Source organism: Stegostoma tigrinum, chromosome 3, assembly GCF_030684315.1.
Source record: "Stegostoma tigrinum isolate sSteTig4 chromosome 3, sSteTig4.hap1, whole genome shotgun sequence".
NCBI classification, from domain to species: domain Eukaryota; kingdom Metazoa; phylum Chordata; class Chondrichthyes; order Orectolobiformes; family Stegostomatidae; genus Stegostoma; species Stegostoma tigrinum.
In genome coordinates this window covers 6600100-6615454 of record NC_081356.1, presented here as the reverse complement: position 1 = coordinate 6615454, position 15355 = coordinate 6600100, and positions in this window count along the sequence as shown.

Sequence of the window (15355 nt, the reverse complement as noted above, 5' to 3'; positions counted from 1 at the left end):
TGTTCCCATGTTTGCCATCAACAGCGCTTTGAGCAAACATGTACTGAGGGAAGGTGGACCTGTGGAATAATACTGACTTGCACACACTACACATCACCTCAATTCATCACAATAATCTTTACCATTGGTTTTATCAAAATTCATTCTCTCAGCTGCACCAGCAGTTACACTGACATCTGAGTGGAAATGGACATATGCTATAAGGTTAATCAGTAAATCACTGGTTACAGCATGCCATTATTTACATGACTATGCCGGGCTCATTCACAACCAGTGTTTCAATCTGATTGCAAAACGCCATAAACAATTCATGTAGCCCTAGGATGCCCACCGGACACTAGGTACTTTCCCAGAGTCACAAACAACCTCGGAAGAAATGGCAGAGTCAGAGCTTTAACAGCAAGGAATGAGGCTCTTCGGCCCATTGTCTTTGTGTTGGTCAACAAACATCCGTCTTTTCTCATCTAGTTTACAACACTTGGCCGAAGCCTTGTGTCCTGCGGTGCTTCAAATGTTCACCTGAATGAACAATAAATGTTCCATGCTTGTATTCATCACCAATGACTTTACAGAAGAGACACATAACCAGGAATTTTACTATGCTAATATAATCAGAGGAGCATAATGTCCTTTTCAGGCAGTTATAATGCAGGCAGAATTTAAATGCAGCTTTTATGTCCCTATATTAATTATTTTGCTCCTGTTTCCAAACATGCAGTGTGGAGAGTCTTCCTGACTGGAATTCCAAAATTACTAGTTTTTTTCAGGAGGGGGACAGTGTGCTGCTGCCATACTCCCTGCTTCTTTGCAAAAGAGCTTGCTACACCTACCTTACTAACCTTATTTCATTGAGTGTGTGATCTGGAATTGGTTTGCTGAGATGGCACTGGTGATGCATTACTTGCATTTCAGATACTTGACATGAGAAGAATCTTTGCAACAATGAATGAATAAAAAGTTGGAGAGAAAGTTGAGAAAATTGAAAGAAGTGGTCAGCGAGGTGCCTCTCAACATTGAGAGCAGGAAGTCCCATTTTCCAAGCAAGTGTTGAGTAGTGAGGTGAGGTTCTCATGAGTGAGCAACAAAGGGGCCTATTTTCATGCCTAAGTAGCCCCAGGGTTGTGACTGGGTTCTGCTGAATCCATTGACAAGCCAATTCGTCTGCAAGTCAGAACACAATGCAGCACAATTAAAAGGAGCTTTCTTAAGTACAGGAATGTTTATATGTCTGATCTTTAAAATTACACCCGTGTATGGAATCACATTTGTAAGTACGAGAACTCGCATGTCAGACGTTAGTAGATCTGATATACTGTCACTTATCTGATGGAAACTTGAGAGCAATAATTCAAGACATGAAGTCAGAATGGTTTCAGAGATAATGGGAACTGCAGATGCTAGAGATTCCAAGATAATAAAGTGTGAAGCTGGATGAACACAGCAGGCCAAGCAGCATCTCAGGAGCACAAAAGCTGACGTTTCGGGCCTAGACCCTTCATCAGAGAGGGGGATGGGGGGAGGGAACTGGAATAAATAGGGAGAGAGGGGGAGGCGGACCGAAGATGGAGACAAAAGAAGATAGGTGGAGAGAGTGTAGGTGGGGAGGTAGGGAGGGGATAGGTCAGTCCAGGGAAGACGGACAGGTCAAGGAGGTGGGATGAGGTTAGTAGGTAGCTGGGGGTGCGGCTTGGGGTGGGACGAAGGGATGGGTGAGAGGAAGAACCGGTTAGGGAGGCAGAGACAGGTTGGACTGGTTTTGGGATGCAGTGGGTGGGGGGGGGGGGGAAGAGCTGGGCTGGTTGTGTGGTGCAGTGGGGGGAGGGAGGGGATGAACTGGGCTGGTTTAGGGATGCAGTAGGGGAAGGGGAGATTTTGAAACTGGTGAAGTCCACATTGATACCATATGGCTGCAGGGTTCCCAGGCGGAATATGAGTTGCTGTTCCTGCAACCTTCGGGTGGCATCATTGTGGCAGTGCAGGAGGCCCATCCTCCCACCCACCCTCCTGCAAAAATTCCATCCCCTATTCCCAATTCCTCCGCCTCCGCCGCATCTGCTCCCACGATAAGACATTCCACTCCCGCACATCCCAGATGTCCAAGTTCTTTAAGGACCGCAACTTTCCCCCCACGGTGATCGAGAACGCCCTTGACCGCGTCTCCCGCATTTCCCGTGACACATCCCTCACACCCCGCCCCCGCCACAACAGCCCCAAGAGGATCCCCCTCGTTCTCACACACCACCCTACCAACCTCCGGACATAACGCATTATCCTCCGACACTTCCGCCATTTACAATCCGACCCCACCACCCAAGACATTTTTCCATCCCCTCCCCTGTCTGCTTTCCGGAGAGACCACTCTCTCCGTGACTCCCTTGTTCGCTCCACACTGCCCTCCAACCCCACCACACCCGGCACCTTCCCCTGCAACCGCAGGAACTGCTACACTTGTCCCCACACCTCCTCCCTCACCCCCATCCCAGGCCCCAAGATGACATTCCACATTAAGCAGAGGTTCACCTGCACATCTGCCAATGTGGTATACTGCATCCACTGTACCCGGTGCGGCTTCCTCTACATTGGGGAAACCAAGCGGAGGCTTGGGGACCGCTTTGCAGAACACCTCCGCTCAGTTCGCAACAAACAACTGCACCTCCCAGACGCAAACCATTTCCACTCCCCCTCCCATTCTCTTGATGACATGTCCATCATGGGCCTCCTGCACTGCCACAATGATGCCACCCGAAGGTTGCAGGAACAGCAACTCATATTCCGCCTGGGAACCCTGCAGCCCAATGGTATCAATGTGGACTTCACCAGTTTCAAAATCTCCCCTTCCCCTACTGCATCCCTAAACCAGCCCAGTTCATCCCCTCCCTCCCCCCACTGCACCACACAACCAGCCCAGCTCTTCCCCCCCCACCCACTGCATCCCAAAACCAGTCCAACCTGTCTCTGCCTCCCTAACCGGTTCTTCCTCTCACCCATCCCTTCGTCCCACCCCAAGCCGCACCCCCAGCTACCTACTAACCTCATCCCACCTCCTTGACCTGTCCGTCTTCCCTGGACTGACCTATCCCCTCCCTACCTCCCCACCTACACTCTCTCCACCTATCTTCTTTACTCTCCATCTTCGGTCCGCCTCCCCCTCTCTCCCTATTTATTCCAGTTCCCTCCCCCCATCCCCCTCTCTGATGAAGGGTCTAGGCCCGAAACGTCAGCTTTTGTGCTCCTGAGATGCTGCTTGGCCTGCTGTGTTCATCCAGCCTCACATTTTATTATCTAAGTCAGAATGGTGACCTGGAGACTCCAGCTTGCTGCTTACATTTCTAGCTCTCCTTCCTGGGCACCAGTCACCTACATCTCAGGGAAGCTCCGTTAGCAGTGACCAAATGCACCCCCCTGTCCACAGACCTTGGCATCAGGCACATATCAGCTTCACCTCATCCCTTTGGCACATTTCTGATCCAACTTACAAGAAGGTTCTGCATTTCAGGATTGAACCTTGGACTGCATTGACATCTAGTGTTTGCCGTCCTCTTAGTGCCAGCTACCTGGGGCAGTTCTTCCTCGAGGACCTACAGAGACATTGCAGTGACGTGCTCATCAAAATATGCTCCCTACACTGATCTTGCTAAAATGCCCACTGAGGTGTTAGAATCTGAGCCGGTGTAGGAGGTAGGAGAGGTTTGGAAAGGATCCATGGATTCTTTCTTTGAGGTAGAGGAGTGGATGTCTTTCCCTTCCTCCATCTTGGTTGCCAAGACCTTAGAGATGCCATTGGTATGAGTAGGAGACAGAAGAGAGAATGTGATGTGAACAACGTGTTGAAGATCGGGCACATTAAGAGGACGTTCAAAACCACAATAAGGGAAAAGTAGCTCCTTAATAGACAGCGCTTCTTGCTTTGTTGCTGCAACACGAGCCAAATGAGAAGCCTTGATCCTCACTCGCCAAAGCCTGGAGCCTTTCCTCACAGAGGGTGAAGAGTTTAATGCCAGACACCCACAACACATTTAGACTCTGTTCACTCAAATGCGGGCTGTTTTCCACTGGAATGAGGCATGGAGTTGAAAATGAGATTGAGTTGGATGGATATGGCTGGTAAAGCAGTTCGCACTCATGCAACTGGGGGAGAAGCAGTAAAGTATTCCAAGTGAGTGAGTCAGCAGCAAAGGGGCCATGCAGTGTTGGTAGTGTAAGGGTTTTGGCAGGGAGCAAGCAAGTAAGGGAAGATGTTGCATATGCTGAGTGCCTTTGCCCACCTCCAACACTCTTCCGCCACCTGGACCCGTCCCTCTGGCCTTTTACCTACACTCCACCTGCTCAACAAGAACTGTCAATGTGACATCAGTTGCCTCAATTTCTTCGATCCTCATCCCTCACCCATTTAAACCTATCTCCCTCTGAATTGACTGGACGCCAGGTTCTCAGATCCAACCCTTATTTTGTCATCAAGCCTGCTGACAAAGCTGAAGCTGGTGTTGTCCGGTGTACTGGCCCCTACATTGTGGACAGTGAGCGACAGACTCCTCCTATCTCCCCTTTGACTATGGAACATCAGGCTACTATGTCCACAACAGTTACTAACCTCATCTATTCCGGTGAGAGTTGTAAGAACTGAAATGCTCCACCTGGCTGAAGCTGTTTCCAAGTAATTCCAGGAAGGAGTTTGACAAGTACTTTGAAGGTGAGGAAATTAATTGGGTTGTAATCAAAACAATACCAGTGAAGGGCTGCGGGACTAATAAAGTTGCTCCTTCATAAAGTGAGTGCACTACAATGTCTTACTTCATTGTACATCTATCCGATTCTGTGCAGTCTGTGGGATATGAACTCAAATTCTGTGCATTGTTTGTATAATATGGTAACTGCAACCAAATCATAACCAGATTGCTGAACAGTTATCCATAGATTTTCTTTAAATCTAAACTGCAAATAAATACAATACTCCTGTAGAGTGCAGGGTAAAATGAGTACCCATTGTAAAATGATATGTAATTCAGGATTCTGAAATTCTGAAGTGAGGTATTGAAATTGATTCAGTACACCCTGGAGATTATCTTTTCTTTACTTCTATCCTTACAGCACTGATAAACCAGCTATATTTAATTTTGTTTTAATATATACAGAGGTAATCAGTCAGTGTGTGTCACTGGACTGCTTTCTCATTAGAGTGAGATGACTGGTGTTGATTTAACCTGAGGGTCACCATACCTTAGGGAAGGGGAGAGTTTCAGAAGGAGAATCCTTTGTAGCAACTTCAGCTGGTACAGAAATTGAACCCATACTGTCAGCATCACATTGCTTTGCAAACCAACCCTTAGCAGAGGTAATAGATCTGTAGTCATTAGTAGCCAGTTGGTGCTCAATTTACGTCCAGCATAGTAATCCGAGGTTAATGGACTACTTACAGGATATAACGATCCTAGATGGTTTGCTGTGGTGAAAGACCTTAATTTTTATTGTTGAGTAGTCTCCATAGTGGAACAACATCTTGAGACGTAATAAAAAATCAGAAATTACTGGGGAAACTCAGCAGGTCTTGCAGCAGTAAAGGAGAGAAGGCAGAGTTAACATTATGAATCCATTGCTGACGTTTCGGGCCTAGACCCTTCATCTGATGAAGGGTCTAGGCCCGAAACGTCAGCTTTTGTGCTCCTGAGATGTTGCTTGGCCTGCTGTGTTCATCCAGCCTCACATTTTATTATCTTGGAATCTCCAGCATCTGCAGTTCCCATTATCTCTGATATTATGAATCCATTCACCCTTCTTCAGTCCATCTGAGCATCCCCAGCAATTTCTATCTTTGTTTCAAATCTTTGTCATCTGCATTTTTTTGATTTAACTTTTCACATGATATTTTTAACACTTTTGCTTTCAGACAGAGTAAAAAATATTTCTTGATATACCATAACCTAATTTGAAATGGAATATGTAGTACAAATAGAAGCCTCTTCAAGTCTATAGTTACCTAGTGATAATTTATGGACCTAAATCATTATTGCTCTGAAAAATGGGATCCCCAAGCTGTGATATCTTAAAGTTAAATGTTATTTGCTTCTGAAGCAATGCATTGTGCTTAAAACCTTTCTGCTTTAATGGAAGAAGGCTAACTCAGTTTTAGTTGATTTTCTAAATCTGCATCAGAATTGTCACATATACACCCTGACAAGAATGGATGTGACATACACAGTTTTTGTCAGAATCAGTTAGACAATTGAACAGCCCGACATTCCCTAAGTATGATGTATTGTTTAGATTATAGATTGAACTTCTACAGAATACCAAATACTGCGGAGACAGACAGTTTACATGTTCAGCTGCTTATCATGTAATACTGGCCCATACAAAATAAATCTGTCATGTATACAGAGGCTGGAGCCATTTAGAAATGTAAAATGTGCAAATTGAATTGTTATATTGTTGACTGAAATAGTTTTAAGAAACCCTCGTTGCTGAAGCGATCAAAAATACCCAACAGACCATGAGCCTGTATGGAGCATCTCTATAATGAAATGCAGCCGAAGATAACTAGAATAGTTCTCTATTCAGTGTGCTCAGCAATGGACAGTAATTTGGTTGTTAGATCATTGGTTATTAAGCTCCTTTAAAGTAAAAGGCTATTTCTGCTGAGCAAATTTGCTGAAAAGACAGATAGTCCCCTGTGCACTATTTCCATTCAATAGGCATCAGATTCAATTCCAGTGATTTTATTTGAAGTTAATTACATTTATAATATTGATGTAGAGGTGCGGGTGTTGGACTGGGGTGAGCAACATCAGAAATCATACGACATCATAGTCCAACAGGTTTATTTGAAAACACAAGCTTTCGGAGGAGAGACCCTTCATCTTCACCTGACAAAGGGGCTAAGCTCCGAAAGCTTGTGTTTTCACATGAACCTATTGGACTGTACCCTGTTGTGTGATTTAAAGTATTGACAAAGTATTGTTGTTTTTATAATTGAGTTACATGAAGCTCTTAAACCTGAAAAGGTTATAATTTTACCCTGATTGCCTCTGTTGGCTTCTCGTTGTATCTGCAACCTCTGTTCATCTGTGACACAACATAAGGGTTATTTGAAATAGCTCACTGCCACTCATCCTCCTGTATCTATAATGCGTCCAGGGACTATCTAATGATTAGAGGTAGAGCCTTCACAGAAGAGGTAATTTTCTTGTATAACATGACTTTTTTTTGCATCAAAGCAGTAACAACTATATTCTAGTCAGGTCAAATTACAAGAAACTAAAACAAAGTTGCTGGAAAAGCTCAGCAGGTCTGGCAGCATCTGTGAAGGAGAAAAAACAGAGTTAACATTTCGGGTCCGATGAACTTTCCTCAGAATTGATTTCTAGGACTCTGAAGAGCAGTATTAAATACGTCTATTATCTATGAAGACCTAGTATAGAACTTCGTGTCTCCAACCATAGACTGTGTGAAATCATCAGAATGGGGGAGATCAATGTAACATTAACATTAACTCCTTCAAAGGTATTGTTTTTTTCAACAGGGGACCGATTGGTCCTGCGTTTTAGATTCCTTATTGAAAATTAGGTCTGAGCTACAAGTGTATATATATCAAATAGGAAATGTGCAGGATATCATCTCAGTAAAGGGTAAAGAGTTTGAGCATGTGCCTACTGCCTTCTGACAGTGCACTGAGCAACATATTATGACATCAATCGGTTGCAATGTCAATTTGCAGCCTCTTTCTGGCATGTTGCAGCTTCACACTTGAACAATCATCTTGTCATTACCTTGCTCCTTAAACACAAATATAAACAGAATGAAGAAATTTCACGTTTTTGAAATCCCAAATCATCACTACCAAAGCGATTCAAACGGTAGTACATTCTGTATAACCTGGCCAATACGTGAAAATAACCTTAAGCTGAGAAGCACAAGAATTGAGAAAGGAAGGACAACAGGAAACAGGAAGGGGCATCTCTGTTCTTGTGGGACTTTGCATGATCAACAATATGACTAACTTCAACGATGACTAGTATTCCTACAGTCTTTACCTTTCTTTCATCACTGAGAATTGCATCATTCTCCTTCTGCCAACAGATAATGTAAATTTAAATCCAGTTTTATAAACTCACTCTTTAAATAATGCATACAGAATTATACTTGTGCATACCCTTAACGTCTGCTTTCTATCTGTTTTAATGAGTCCTGCCACCTCCATAAGGCGCTAGCCCAGTGCTTGCCATATGGTTGCTTCAACTGGGAAGACTTTAGCTGGCCTGTAGAACTGTCAGGATGGAAGGCCTAGTTTCAAACTGCACGATTTCACCCCGGGTTACAGCAGACTGAGCTGACTCACTGACAAAAAAACCACAGGGCACCCATAAGTTGACAGAAGTTGGCACCCGAGACAGCACAGCAGATTTGTGCCTCATGGGCTTGTAGGCACAGTCCCAAAGCGGCAACTCGGCAATCCTTGTCAATTATTGTCAGACATGTTGATTAACCTTTGATCATTGGTATGGAGAGGCACAATGGCAGCAGCCTGAGCTTCTATTGTAGCACTCAGATTGTTTACGGAAGCTATTGTAACGCAATGGAATCTGTAAAGTCTGTGGCATCGAGGTTCTTTAGATAAGCTAGTGTTGGTAATACCCATTCCATGTTATACATCAAGCTATACAAATATCAGTGCTAAGTTGGTGCAAGGACATATCCTGCACGCTGACATTAAGAACAGTTTCATTGTCAGATTTTCCGCTGCAGCAAGCATTTGGTTGGGCGCATGCAGCTAGGCCCATGGACCAATTGTAATCTCATTGATCAATAAAACCAACTGAAGGAGTGAAATGGATAACTTCTGCTTATATCTGCACCCATCAGCTTTCTTCTGTAGCCTGGACTAATAAGGTCATCTACCAGCCTGGCCGCATTGTCAATAAGAAATATGAAAAAGGATGAAAGTTTGCTCACTTAATAATGAGCATGCAGAATAACAATTTAATGTGGTTCTCAAACCTAAAGAAAGAGCTATGGCAGGCGTTGCCAGTCACAACTCCTCATGATAGCAACCTGTGTTTGCATGCAAAAAATCCCATTCAGGCTTGAGAAATAATATTCATGCCATACAATTGTCAGAAAGTGACCATCACCAATGAAAGAAAATCTGAAATAAAGTGCTAGAGAAATTCAGCTGGTCTGGCAGCATTTTGAGGAGTGAGAAAGAGAGTTAACATTGCAAATACAATATTCTCATATAAGACTCAAAATTTTAACCCTGTTCCTCTTTCCACGGAGGCTGTCAGACTTGACAAATTTCTGTGGCACTCTCAGTTTTTATTTCAAAATTCCAACCTCCACAACAAGAAATTCTAGCCTTCTCCCTTCGTGGTTGGCAGCATAGCCATGACTGATTCTCCCATTATTAACAGACTGGGGTCACGATTAACCAAAACAATAATTGGTCAGCAATAGAAATACTGTAGCTAAAAGACCAGGTAAGAGATTGGGTATCACACAATAGGCAACTCATCTCCTGGCTTCCCAAATCATATAACAAGGAAAAGTCAAAATTGTCATGGAATTGTCTCCAATTTTCTGGATAGGTACAATTTCAACAACACTCAAGATGGTCAGTACAGTTCAAGAAAAAGAAACCTATTGACTGACACACTTCATCCATCCCTTTCGCCCCCTCTACAATGTGTAGTGGCAGTATCACGAGCCAACCACAAGTCACACTGACACTTCTTTGACAGCTTCTCCCAACCTCCCCACCTCGAAGGACAAAGGCAGCAAGCACATAGGATGAATTTCCCTTCCAAACACACACAATCTTAACCTGGTAATGTATAATCCTTGCAGCATCATTGCTTGGTCAATATCTTGAAATTCTATACTTGAATGTACCTTTGAAATACATTTGACCTTGAACTTCTCAAAGACAACTAGAAATAGGTGTTAAAACTTGGCCTTGTCTCTCACACACATTATTCCATGAACAAATAGAAATTTTTCAAACGGTTTATAAAATATCATTTCTTGTTATGATAACAGTAAATTTTATTCATGCTACCATAAATGGAGGAAATGCAGATTAGAATCAGCATAACAAACATGTAAAATATTCTGAAGAAGGGCCCCAAGCCGAAATGTTGACTTTCCCGTCCTTCTGTTTTCCTCCAGCTCCATACTTTGTTACTTGTAAATTATAACAGTTTGGTTTTCAAATTTTATTAAAGCAGGAAACATGCACATATAGCGAAAGACAATGTAGTGAGAGGGGAAGTCACTCATGCAAATTTAATTCACAGAATGGCCTCTTTCACACAGCAATATGATTCTGTCATTCCTCACTCATGGGAGTAATCCTGTAACCCAAGTATCAAGCATATTTACAGTAGGAAATTGAACATGTAAAGAAGAAAGAGAAATTGAGTGTGCTCTATTTTCCATCTATGTTAATATGCAGGTGATAATTTAGTATTCAGCATTGTAGAGGAAAATTTGGCCCCTCATTTTCTATTGCTGCATTGATATATCTTTTATTTCAGCATTACCACAGGTCAGGGAGATGATTTATTGTCATTTCAACATCAGACATTTTTAAGAAAAAGTCACAGTTGGCATTGTTACAAAAGGTTAAACAGTCTCTCATGGAATTTGGACATCACTGGGTGACCGTCCCTAGTTGCCCCTTGAGAAGGTGGTTGTGAGCTGCCTTCTGCAGGCATGTGCTGTAGTTAGATCCACAATGCCCTTAGGGAGGGAATTTCAGGAATTTGACCTAGCAACACTTGTTTCTAAATCAGGAAGGAGAGTGACCGGGAGAGAAACTTGCAGGTTGTGGTATTCTCATGTCCTTCTAGATGGAAGTTGTAACAGGTTTGGAAGATGTTGTCTAAGGACCTTTGGTGAATTTCTGCGGTGCATCTTGTTGATAATATACACTTATGCCACTGAGACTTGGTTTCATTTGATTTGGTTTGATTTATTATTGTCAGATACCATGATATAGTGAAAAGAATTGTTTTGTGTGCTGTCCGAACAACTATACCTTACAAAACGACATCAGAGTAATAAAACGGAATGCAGAATACAGCGGTTTGCATGCAGAGAAGCTGCTGAGAAAAATGAGCTGTCATTTTTGAGACGTCCATTCGTAGGTCTGATGACAACAGGGAAGAAGCTGTTATCAAATGTGTTGGTATGTGTATTCAAACTTTTGTATCTTCTGGAAGATGAAAGGTGTGCATGTTTGAGAATATTTCTATAATATAAAAACATCATTTGGGAACTTGGATTTTTGAAATAAAAGAATATGGATTTTGGTTTCAGTTTTGAGAATGCTGTTTTTTGAAAGAGGCCAGAAACTCAGTTGGAGCAGTACCCTACCTACATTATTTCCAAGAAAGAATGTGAATCAATTCAGTGCCTTTTAGGTTACCCATGATGTTAATTGATGAAATACTTGTACTGCTAGGTTTAGGATTGAAGAAACAGACCAGGAGCCGTGAGTTTAGCTTTCAATTCAGAAGATACAAGAGTTAAATTCAGGAGAATATATTTCTCTCAGGAGAAGAAGCAAGATGTTAGTTTAGACGAGCAGTTTTGTCTAAGTTAAAATGTTTTATTTGTGAAGCCTCCAGGTGGCAAGAGGTTGTATAGAAGATTTCAAGTCATCAGAACTAAGAGAAAAGGTGCAGGCCATCAGAGCTGCAGGTAGGCTCAGATCAGCTGGGCTGAAAGAATTCTTAGCAGTCCAAGAAAGTGAACTAGAAGAGATGGTTATGTCAGAAATTATATTGAAATATAAGTGACATTTCTTTACAATGTAACATGTGCAAAGGATATCGCTGGGGAACAGGATGAAACACTTTGATGCTTATGTTCAGCCCTTTTTAAATGTTCCTATATTTATAACTTTGTTTCTTTCCTTTTCTCTGTGTAACGAACTTGTGTTTGTCGGTTAAAGAACATTCGCAGTCTCATGTGAATATTTTCAGTTATTAGCACAAACTAAATATATGACCTGTAAGATAATAAAATGTGAGGCTGGATGAACACAGCAGGCCCAGCAGCATCTCAGGAGCACAAAAGCTGACGTTTCGGGCCTAGACCCTTCATCAGAGAGGGGGATGGGGAGAAGGAACTGGAATAAATAGGGAGAGAGGGGGAGGCGGACCGAAGATGGAGAGAAAAGAAGATAGGTGGAGAGGACAGTATAGGTGGGGAGGTAGGGAGGGGATAGGTCAGTCCAGGGAAGATGGACAGGTCAAGGAGGTGGGATGAGGTTAGTAGGTAGGAGATGGAGGTGCGGCTTGGGGTGGGAGGAAGGGATGGGTGAGAGGAAGAACAGGTTAGGGAGGCAGAGACAGGTTGGACTGGTTTTGGGATGCGGTGGGTGGAGGGGAAGAGCTGGGCTGGTTGTGTGGTGCAGTGGGGGGAGGGGACAAACTGGACTGGTTTTGGGATGCGGTGGGGGAAGGGGAGATTTTGAAGCTAGTGAAGTCCACATTGATACCATCGGGCGGCAGGGTTCCCAAGCAGAATATGAGTGGCATCATTGTGGCACTGCAGGAGGCCCATGATGGACATGTCATCTAAAGAATGTGAGGGGGAGTGGAAATGACCTGTAAGGTTAGGTTTCACCCTGTATTACCAACAACTGGCATCATAACGGCAGTGCTAATGGACACACGATAAATCCTCATAACAACAAGGTAAAGTTTCATCTTAACTGCATTTGGCAACTATCTTACGAAGCAGATTCACTGCCCATTATAGAGTAATCTGACCTTAATTGCATTGATTTCAGATAACTGTCTACATAGCAAAGACAAAAAAAGTCTACGCTGACATTGCTTTGCCCACTATTGTAATAAAGCTAACTTTAATGCTGAAGCATTAGTCAGAGGAAAGCCACTTAAACATACAAAGGTGTTAGCAATGTTATGCACCAGACCAGACCAGATGGTAGCTTAAACTCTCTTTTTCCATTTTTAAAAGGCATATATAAAGTATCATGCTCCAGATGCAATGTGATTGGTCAAACTACTTGATATTAAACTAAGCACAAATTTATTTAAACACCACAGTTAAATTGCAACCAAAAGAAATGAATTTAGAATAACTTCACTCTATGGGGAAAAAAATTAACACAATAATATATAAAGTGAATATTACTAATTAACTGCTCCAATATAGTAACACCCTGTAAACATACCGCTCGACGAAAAAGAAAGTTTGAAAAAATACGTAATCTGGCAGCAGAAAGAAACCCCAGCTTCCAGCTGTAACTGAGAGGGGGAAGAGCTAGCTTCTACTTCTTCAAGCCAACATTAGCAACTGCTTTAAGCAAAACTTAAAATCTGAAAAAAATTAGAAAGTCTGGTCTGTGAGAGCTGGCCACACCCACCCAGTCTGCTTCTTCTGTTCAAGCTTTAAAATAAAACCCAAGACTTCACAAGCTGTTTACTCAAGTGTGTTCAGTAGGCTGCTTGGTGCCTCTGTCTTATAGCATGCATTAAAAACAAGGACAAAATAACCTCATAAAGCCACAGCATCTTCACAGTAGAACAATACGGACAGTATGAAGCAATTAATAGTGCAGGCGAAGGCCATAATTGATGCAGATTTTAATGGAGCAGAGGTGAGAGGGGTTTGATTTGACACCACAATTTGAACTACCTTACTTTCAACAGAGTCTGCATTTGTACAGATCACAGTACAAATGGTTTCTGAATAAAACTGAATAGAAACCATCATTTTCGTTTTGAATATTTTCATCTTAAAGTAATGTTGTTGTTGGCAGATGAGCATTCTCTTAACAGCACTCAGAAGTGGGAATGATGCTATTGATACAATACAGGAGCCTTGTCCTCTCATAATTATACATGTTTCTGAAATTTCAGTCAGAATAAATGATACGGTTAAATATATAGCTGAGAACTGTATTTGCAAAACTACACTGAATAATTTGTGATGTGAGTTTCGCGTGAATAAGACCTGTATTTTCACCAATTCAGGCAACTCCATAGGCTGAGTAAAATGGCAGGTAGGAATTGATTCTAGGATTCCTACCATTTCTTTACCAACTCTGGCAATTTTTTTGATATGGGAATAAATGTTCAGGCAGCCAGTCCATATCCTGAGCTCCCACTTAGTCAGCTCCATTGTTTGGGTCGACTTTTCCAACTGCACTTTAAAATTCATAATGAGGCCATCTGGCAACTATACCAACAGAAAAGAAAGATAACCAGGAATTTGTTTATCCAGGTGATTAATTCTGAATACTTACTTGGTGATGTCAGAGATTAAATGCAGGAATTTAGAAATTCTAGGAAGAGCTCTGGACTAGACCTGTGTGAATTAATAGAAGAATTTTGCCTCTAATTTACTCCTGGGATGTGGGTATAACTGGATGGGCAGTTTTTATTGCCTATTCCTTGTTGCTTTTGAGAAGGTGGCAAGGTACCTTTTTTTGAACCGCAGTAGTCTATTGTTGTAGGTAGATCCACCATGCCATTAAAGGAGTTCCAGTGACAGTAAAGGAGCATTGATATATTTCTAAGTCAGGATGGTGAGTGGTTGGGCAGGAACTTTCAGGGGATGGTGTTTCCATGTATCTGCCACCCTTGTCCTTCTCGGTGGGAATGGTCATGTGCTTCGAAGGTCCTTTCTGAGGATATTTGTGGAACTTCTGCAGGGCATCTGATAGATAATACACATTTCAAAAATAGTATGCATTTAGGGTTAAGGTCCATAACAGCAGAAGTGTGTAGACCGAGGAGTGTCTTCGTAATGGCGGTCTATTTTTGGTTAACTCCCCAGAAATCGAATAACATTCTCAACTTCGGAAACTTCCAGAGGAACTGGAATCCGAGGAAGGTCAACGATAATGAGAAGTCATGCATTTTTTAAAAAAACCCAAAGCCCTTCTGGAGGTGAAGATTCAGAGGACAGGTTTGGTTTAGTGGAAATGTTACCTTTGTCACAAGCTAATGCACATGAAGTCTCAGTGCTCTGAATAAGTTAGTCAAGGGCTAGTCCCTGAGGTGATAATATCTTGACTGGTAATGGCCATGACAATTAAGGAGTTTCCCCATATTCACTGACAAGATAAATCAGGTGAGGAAAAGCTATAGATTCTTTTCTCCCCCCTCCCAGAGGTAAAGTTTTCACATATTCACTTAGTGAGACAGAAGAATCAATTATAAATGAAGCATAAGATGAGTCATAGGATCCCTATAATATGAACACAGGCCAATCAGCCCATTGAGTCACACCTACCCTCCAAAGAGCATCCCACTCAAATCCAACCCAATAACATTACACTCCCCACAGTTAATCCAGCTAACCTACACATTCCTGGGCACCATGG